The sequence below is a fragment of the Otolemur garnettii genome, unplaced genomic scaffold (genome assembly GCF_000181295.1).
Source record: "Otolemur garnettii isolate 467f Iridium unplaced genomic scaffold, OtoGar3 scaffold00010, whole genome shotgun sequence".
Classification (NCBI taxonomy): Eukaryota; Metazoa; Chordata; class Mammalia; order Primates; family Galagidae; genus Otolemur; species Otolemur garnettii.
Window position 1 is genome coordinate 4,052,819 of NW_003852405.1, and position 9,257 is coordinate 4,062,075.

A 9,257-nucleotide genomic window follows, 5' to 3' on the forward strand; every position below is an offset into this window, starting at 1 on the left:
CCCTGCGGACCCAGAACCCCGCGCCCCACGCCACTCCCCGCCGCTTAATTACCTTCGCCTCGGCCCCCGGGGGAGCCTCGCGCACGTCGCCCCCTCTCCGAGCCGGCACCGAGAGGGGAATTCCTTCCCGTTGACGTCCTCTTCCGAAATGCAAAAGATCAGTGACTTTGACAGGTAGACGAGGGGGAGGGAGTAGGGGTGGGCGGAGAGGAAGAGAGGATGAGAAAGGTGCCTCTCCCTCCAAAAATATAGTGATGTTAATAATGAAATCGCAGCCTTCAGAGGTCTGGCCAGCCCAGTCCCCTACTAGCTCGCTGTCCTCCGCGCCTCCCCGCGCCACTGCTCTGCCACTTCTCTCGCCTTAAACTTTTACTGAGGGATTGTTTTCTTTTTTTCTATTTCTATTTTTTCTTTTTCTTTCTTTCTCTCTCTCTTTTTTTCTTTTTCCTTTTTCTGTTTCTTTCTTTCTTTCCTTTTTTTTCTTTTTTTAAGCCTCAGGACGATTTTTCTGATTCCCGGGGATCAGAACCAGCGGCCCGGCGGTTCTATCCCGCTTGGCACCGCTTTCATTTTATTTCAGCTGAAGACGTTGAGCTTAGTCAGAAGGGGCATAAATCAGGACAATTAGCATTGGCGCCAAGAAGCTCCTCCAGTACCAGTCTCGCCCGGGCTTCCTCCGCGCATTCCTCCACTCAAGTCAGAAATGTCACAGCACATAGCGTTGAGGGCTGCGAGCCGCGACGCACCCCAAGTCCGTTTGATGAAATATACATGGCCCACGGTGCTTCTGGATTGCGGTTCCCGGGCTCCCCGCCCCCGCCCGCAGCGCCCGGCCCGGACCCTGCTCCGAGTGGGCAGCGAGCTCTCGGCCAACTTAGGGCGAGTGCGGATTCAAGAGTGAGCGCGAGGGCCTGCTAAGGGCAAGCGAATCAGCAAGCCCGCGGAAGCCGCAGCCCTCGGAGGGGTGGCAGGGACGATTCACTTAAAAGCAGATCTTCTGCAACTGCCAGCAAGTGGGAGGATCGCAAACCTTACACTACCTCCAGACCTGGGCGCTCCGAGCGGTCCTAACTCCGTCCCGCTCCCTCTCGCTGCCGCCGCAGCTGCTGCTCTGGCCGCCGCTGCTCGCTGTGCAGACCTCGGGGCGCAGAGGCTTCAAGCCCACCCTCCTCCCTGCCCCCCACTCCCGTTCGCCCACAGAAGCGCGGTTTCTAGTAACGCCCCCCGTACCTCCCACTTCTGCCCCCTCCCCTCTCGGAGCTGTCCACCCCTCAAAGCTTCCCAAACACACCCCTCGCCCCTAGAAGTGATCACTGCGGTATTTTTCAGCCAGCAATTAGTTTGCCCGGGGCAATACTCCTCTTTTAGAAATCCATTCACCTTTAGAAAGTGGAGGTTTCCCCAAGAGAAAGAAAAACGCCCTGGGGTCCCAGCAACGCGGCTCTTACTCTCTTGGGATCACTCTTAGCTACACGCCAACGTCTAATAAAAACTAATCCGGACTTGCGTAAGGTAGGTAGCGACTTTCACCAGACACAGAACGGTCTGTTCTCAGAATTAGGCAAACAATCTCAAAAGCAAACAGGAAGCCGCGTGTTCTTGTTTTCTGATATAGAAAAGGAAGTAGGGAAAAGTGGGGCAGATGAGGGCGAGGAATCCCTGCACACGACCCCCTCCCCGCCCCCGCTCCCGAGATTTGACAAGAAATGTATCTCTGAGGTCCAGAACTTGGGGATAAGCAGGCGTGCTCGCTGGTCCCCACTTTAGTGCCTGCTTAGATTTGGGGCAAGCTAAGGTTCAGGCGTCTGTGGGAGGAGAGAAGCCTGACTCAAATTTGGTCAACGCAAAGCAGAGGGTAAGAAGTGGGCAGTCGGGACACCTGAGCGCTCTGTGCCCCCTGGTGAAGGCGGGTAGGGGGAGGTTGGGTCATTTCTCTGTAAATACTGGAGTGGTGCTGACTGAAGGGTCATGGGGAGAAGGGTGTGTCGCCTTGAGCTCCCCTGGGTCCTGAGGGAAGGTGGCACCCCGGGCTTCCCCTTCAACACCTGAGACCCAACAGAGTCCTCCCTCTCTGGTTCCCTCAGGGCAGCGATTTAGGAGTTCAAAGCTTCCCTCCTTTCCACCTTTGTCCTTCAGCGCTGACATTGTAGAAAGAAGTCACCTACTGGGGGAAACTCCTAGGAGGGATTTATTTTATTTATTTTTTTTTTGCCTGGACCAGGTTTGAACCCACCGCCTCCAGTATAGCTGGGGCTGGTGCCAACTCCTTTGAGCCACAGGCGCCGCCCCCTAGGAGGGATTCTTAAACAGTGGCCATTCCTGGCTCTTCCCTCTCCTGGCCTTACTCCTCCAGATTTGAAATAAGCACCCATTCCCCACCTATGCCCAGTTCCCACCTGCACCCAGTCCCCACCCTATGCCCAGCCCCTACCCTATGCCCAGTCACCACCCTGCACCCAGTCCCCACCTATGCCAGTCCCTACCCTATGCCCAGTCCCCACCTATGCCCAGTCTCCACCTATGACCAGCCCCCCTGCACCTAGTCCCCACCTATGCCCAGCCCCCCTGCACCCAGTCCTCACCCTATGCCCAGTCCCTACCTTCTGCCCAGCCCTCACCCTATGCCCAGTCACCACCCTGCACCCAGTCCCCACCTATGCCCAGTTCCCACCTGCACCCAGTCCCCACCCTATGCCCAGTCCCTACCCTATGCCCAGTCCCCACCTATGCCCAGTCTCCACCCTGCACCAAGTCCCCACCCTATGCCCAGTCTCCACCTATGCCCAGCCCCCCTGCACCCAGTCCCCACCTATGCCCAGTCCCCCCTGCACCCAGTCCCCACCCTATGCCCAGTCCCCACCTGTACTCACTTCCCCCTGCACCCAGTCCCCACCTGCACCCAGTTCCCACTATGCCCAGTCCCCCATGCACCCAGTCCCCACCTGTACTCAGTTCCCACCTATGCCCACTCCCACCTGCACCCAGTCCCCACCCTATGCCCAGTCCCCACCTGCACCCACTCCCCCTGCACCCACTCCCCACCTGCACCCAGTTCCCACCTATGCCCACTCCCACCTGCACCCAGTCCACACCTGCACCCAGTTCCCACCTATGCCCAGTCCCCACCTGCACCCAGTCCCCCCTGCACCCAGTTCCCACCTATGCCCAGTCCCCCCTGCACCCAGTCCGCGCCCTATGCCCAGTCCCCACCTGCACCCACTCCCACCTGCACCCACTCCCACCTGCACCCAGTCCCCACCTGCACCCAGTTCCCACCTATGCCCAGTCCCCACCTGCACCCAGTTCCCACCTATGCCCAGTCCCCACCTGCACCCATCCCAACCTAGGCAGATGTTGTCATGTCTTAACCCTCCCCCCAGGTGCTCAGAGCCCAGTGCCCTCTATGGGAGCCTTTGGCAGTGGGACCTGAGAAACAGTACCCCTGGTGGGCTTCTCGCTTCTTGGCCCCCTGGCCTGGACTCTGAAATACAAATAGCTCTCAGCCTTTCCTCACCCTCCTGCCCTGGTCTCTCAAGCTGAGAAAGCCCTTTCTGAGCTTTCATTCTCAGCTTTCTCTGAGCGTTTGGGGGAGAAATCTATGCAGAGATTAAGAAATTAGGAAATTCCTGTCTGGAATATACCATGTGATGTTGGCTCCCAGTCTGGGTAATGCTTCATCTGTCAAAATCTTGGAACTAATATCCCTGGCTCTCCTCCTGGATCTTCCTTCATTCCCAGGCGTCATTTAACTCTGAGGCAGTGGTCCCAAACAAGTTTGCTGTGCAAAAGGGGACCCTCTTCAGTCCGGTGACATCTCCCACCGCAGGAGTGGCAGAGTCTTCCAGCAGTGAGTTTTTCTTTCAAACATGTGCTCTGACCTTTCACAGGCTCAGTGCATCACTAACTAAACATGTGGATCTAAGCTCTAAGGGGTAAATCAGAATCAGCAGAGACTTTGCAACATTAAAACTTCTTCCAGTCCAGATTTTGTTCCCTCCTGTAGTGAGGATAGGATGGAAAGGGCTTTTTCTCCAAAACAGCACTTTACACGGATCTGATATACTTCCTCAAATTAACATACGTGTATTAAACCAGCTTTTCTCACCATGCATTTGGGTATTTGTTTATGTAATATACACCAAACAGAAATTTACTTTGGATATGTTACGGACACCAGGAAAAATAATATAGGGCGTACTTACTTTTCCTTATCATTAGCTTCTCTGAGTGGAGAAGTTAAATATATATTTAACTTTCTTTGGAAGGAATGGTTTTTCCTTTTTTATGTAACCTTTCAACTCTACTTTTTTTTTTCTCTCTCCTTTTGGAGAAGAATGTTTTTTTTTGTTTTTTTTGTTTTTTTTCTCCAGTTCTCTGGCTCAGGATCTGTGGCTGGTTTCTATGCATTTCTTATCCTTCTTCAGTTTAAATCTCCATTTATTTGTAACCTTGTTAAGCCTCTAACTGTTGTTCATTTTCTTAGGTTCTTAGCTACCCGAAAACTTCTCTTTAGAGAGTTGGCAGGGTTATTTAAATACTTGTAACTTCAATATGCCAAACTGGTAGTGATGGCATGTTTGCAGTATGTCCGGTCCAAAAAGACATGTGTCTTTTCACAAAAAAAACAGTAAAGAACTTGACACAAGTAAGATAAATGTTCAGGGCATGTGTGATTAATTTTTGCCCATTCTTGGGATTTAGTTACAGCCTCCTTGTCAGGAGTAATGAACTCTGACCATATTAAATTAAGTCTTAGACGTGTGATATTCAAACCAGAGGTGTTTAGGGCAGTTTGTGCTATAATAACAAAGTATCATAGACCGGGTGGCATATCACCAATGGAAATTTATTTCTCATGGTAATGGAGTCTGGAAATCTGAGAACAAAATGTGAACATGGTCAGGTTCTGATGAGGACTTTTCATGGGCTCACTGCATTCTCTCTGTGTTCTCATATGGCGGAAGGAAGGGTAGAAAGCTCTCTGGGGTACCTTTGATAATGACACTAATCCAGTCTGTAAATATCCCACCCTCAGTACCTAGGCAGCTCCCGAATGCCCCATCTCTCAATACCGTCACAGTGATGGGTAAGATTTCAGCTGATGAATTTTGTGGGAAGAGAGAACCACCCACGACAAGGGGCCAATTCTATTTGACCAAAGATAGATGCTTTTTATAACTGCTGCTTGTGTCCCAATAGAAACATCCTTCCTAATCGTTGTAAAACCTTTAGTTCTTTCTTGCCTCACTTTGTGCTTGGGGACATGTTTTATTCCAGAGCCATTAACAGTATAGTTTTGACAGGTTTTGAAGTTCCTTAATGGACAGGCTTTCGAATGCTTAACTGTCTTGACATTTAAACTTAGAGCAAGCCCTCAGCATCTGGTCTGGGCTCTAACCTCAGATGATACCAGCATTTTCCTACTATTGCAGTGCACCAAGGATACTTCCCTTGAAGCTTTAAGTTTACAAGCCCAAACTATCCAAAGAACCGACTGTGCCCAACATAGGTCTGTAACAGTTGCCTTTACTTCCTCTCAAGGTTGATGCAGACCAAAGGACGTGTTGTTTAGCATAAGAAAATACACACACTTGCTGGGTTTACTGACACGAAGACAAAAACCAGCAAATGGCCTAAGTCATTAACCATCCATGAGTGACTAAAGCAGGGAATATTACTTACAGTGTTCTGGGGCTTTTTATATGTGGCACTGTGTAGTATAGCCTGGAAATAACAAAATTAGCTGCTTGGTTAAAATGACATTTTAAGAAAATTATTAAAATGTTCAATTTTTTTTTTTAAAAGAGAAGCTTGCTAACTTAAAAGATGACTAATGTCAGTCGAATAATTCATGTCTCTTTTCTTTTCCAACGTTAAGGCCCTGGAAGTGTTTGGTAAAGAATATGGTTTTCTTATTTTTGTTTATCTTTTCTCGTCCATAGGAAATCAGAAATCCTTTTCTAATTTTTATGCTCTCTGAGTAGGTGACACTAAATATTCCACCAGTGAATTCTGTCAAAATCATGACACCCTGAACTTCTATTATCCGTTTTGTTTTCTTCGAGAATCAGAACACATAGTCAATATTTGCTTAAAAGTTTATCATTTTTCTCCGGCTGTTAAAGACATCCCTCGAGCAGGTTTGGATGTTGTGGTCTGAACAAACTCAGTAGCTTCTGTGTACTTACATTTTATTGTGCCAAGTTTGTCCAGCTAAGAAACACATTCTTCTTAATAAAATATCTCAAGAATGGGGGGGAAAATATACAATGTCCTCCATAGTAATATGATCATCAACTTAATTCTTAAAAGAAGAAACCCCACACTTAATCCAGCATGCTGTCTTAAAAAGTTTGGTCTCAAAAACAGATAGCTGTGTAGATTTCCTCCAGTATAATTTTCCTAATTTCCATTTCTCTACAACACGATCAGCAACCTTTTCAAAATCAGAGAGAAAATACATGGAGGAAGATTGAGTAACACCCCTTGCCTACCTTGGAGACCTTTCCATGGATTTCTTTCCAACAGCCCCCCCCCCTTTCCTCTGGCCAGGGCCAGGTTTGAACCCACCACCTCTGGTATATGGCGCTGACGCCCCACTCCTTTGAGCCATAGACACAACAGTTCTCTGCAATTTAACAAACATTGATGGAACACAAGGGTCCTGCTGGGAACTGTCCTTGGTCCTGGAGAAAATGCAAAGCTCACATGTCAAGGTGCTCATAATTAATTATGTTAGAAAAAGTTGAACAACTAACTGGTGCATTTTTAGTATTATATTAGAGGTAGATTAAAGGAAAGGCAGGTGTAATGATTAAGTCCAGAGACCCCATCTGTATCCACAATGACCTAAATGTGCACAAAGCTCTCTCTCAGGCCCCTGACCTACACTGCAGTGGAGTGCAGCCTCTTTGGTTTAGCTGCCTCTGTAGGAAGTTTTTGTACTGGCATATAAATATGGGGCAGAGTGTTCCAAGGCAAGAAAAATAGCAAACAGAGGATAAATCTAAGATCACAGGGTGCCATTTGGTTTGGGGTGTACTCTATCCAAATGCATCTTTCTGCTTTTCTCGACTTCCTGCTTCTGAGTTTCGTTTGAGGTTTACTATTCTGAAACGGTTGCCTTTACTGCTGGTTTTGGCGTCTCTGTTGCTCCATCCCTTAGCTTCTGTGTTGAGTGGAAGCAGTAGATATAAGCTTCTAGTGAGCAAGACGGATTCATGCCAAGTAACCTTTTCTTCCCAGTAGGCTGCCATCTCCTCTGGCAAGGAGGATCCTTCTCCTACAGAAAATGACTAATTCTCTTAAATCCTGCTTTGATTTGTAAGGGAGAGGAATGAAATCAGAGGCATTACGAATTCTCTTCTTACTTCAATAAGCCAGGAAGAAACTCGATTGCCAGTTCTTCAAACGTTGAAATCCCATAGAAAATAACACAATTGTGAGATGGATATTATCTCATAAAAATTATTTCTTATTTCCCTCTCCCTTCCATTTTTCCTCTTCCTCAGATATGAATTTGATTTCTCCTATGTGCTAGGGACTGCATTAGAAATAGCAAGATAAATAAGGTAGCCCCTCCTGTAACTTACTGTCTGGTGGAGAAAACACACTTGCAAACAAACAGTGTAATACTGCTATGGGGACTGAGATGGAAACCTGTGGGAAACAGGTGAACTCGAAGGAAAAGGGACTCTCTTGGGGATCTTGGGGAAAGCTGGGTAGATTAATGATACATGAGCTACATCTCAAAAGATGAGTAGGTGTTCATCCAGCAGCAAAGAACCAAAGGCATTCTGACTAGGAATCGGGGGAAGAAACTCAGGAGGCCTAATACAGTAGGGACATTTTGGCACTTCCCAGCAGTTTGCTATGACTACAGCTCACAGTACCATACAGATGGTCGTAGCGGTGAACACTTACTAACAATTTAAGACTGAAAACCTACAAGAAGAATTGAGGGCCATGGCAGAGAAATCAAGAAAAAAAAGTATCCTATATTATTATTGGCATGTGGCATATGAATATGCCAAGAATTCATCATCATTGACCTACAAAAATGGCAATTTTATACACTTCAACCTATCATAACCTACACTTCCAGTACTTTGCATTTTGTTCATAGTAATCTGTGTTACATGTAGGAGAAGAAAATGATCTAAAACAGCAAATAAGTTTAAAAAGTCTATATTTGCTTTTGGAATACATTGTATTCCCTCTTTTGGCAAACGATATACCCTCCTAATGAGGTTTTGTGCTTAAATTGGTATTAAAGTTAGTTGGATTTCCCTGAGTAAGCACTAAGCACGGGAATGCCTGCAGAGCAGACTGGTGACCGGGAAACCCAAGGTTCAAGCATTTAACCAGGGATAAGCCACACATGAATAATGGAGAATTGAGCAACCAGTAATTATAGGTACCAATTAAGCCTTAGACATAAAGAACCGATCTACGGTCATTCTACCATGGTTTGCATTTTTGCCAACTTAAGTCACTGTGTTTTATTCCAACTCCTGTTAGAGAAAAACTATTAGTCAACAAGAATTTAAAAAAAAACACAATATAGAAAATGTTAAGAATTAAAATAAAAAAATATGCATAATGGAAGGAAACAGCAATAAATTGATGATTGCAGAAATCAACTATGTTTCTAAGTCGAAAATGGAATTTAGATTTCTTTTTTTACCTCTTTGGAGCATGGTTAATCAAGGGTTTAGATGACTTATAAGCATCAGATCAGGAGATATAAAAGATGGAGACATATCTTTTACATTTACCTGGATGGAGCTGAAACACACTCTTCTTAGTAAAGTATCACAAGAATGGAAAAACAAATATCCAACATAGTCAATACTAATATGAAACCAATATGTAAATAATTATCTGCTCCCATGAACAATGAAACACAAATATAGTCTAGCACAGGGGCAAGGAGGGTGGAGGGGGAGGGGGTAAGGGAAAGGATGATTGGCAGAAGGAAGGAGGACATGTGGTGAGATCTCACCTATGGTGCATATTGTAAGATGTAGACATGCCCCCTGGGTGAGGGGCTCTTTTACAATTGAACTTTACCTTGGGATTGAGAACTGTGTAATCTAAAAATTTTTACCCTTATATTAATTTGGAATAAATAAAAAAAGAAAAGCAGTTATCACTGCCAAAAAAGATGAGAAGAAAAGAATTATATTTTCTATCTTTTTACTTGCCCTCCCACCTCCCCATATACTCTTACTTCCTTCTGTATTTATAAACCTGGT

The 9,257-nt window shown here is 46.4% G+C and overlaps 1 protein-coding gene across 3 annotated transcripts in view; it reads right to left on the reverse strand.

Moving 5' to 3' along the window:
- Positions 1-1,222, reverse strand: part of NTNG1 (netrin G1) — a 334,904-nt gene extending 333,682 nt beyond the window's left edge. Inside the window, exon 1 of one of the 3 annotated variants that reach the window (XM_023509790.1) lies at positions 53-401. The gene's annotated coding sequence lies outside the window, so the exon portion shown is untranslated. Of the gene's footprint in view, positions 1-52; positions 402-1,040 lie in introns of those variants that run through there. The other 2 variants (XM_003784092.2, XM_003784094.3) reach the window with 2 other exon arrangements.
- Between the last annotated feature and the right edge of the window lie 8,035 nt (positions 1,223-9,257).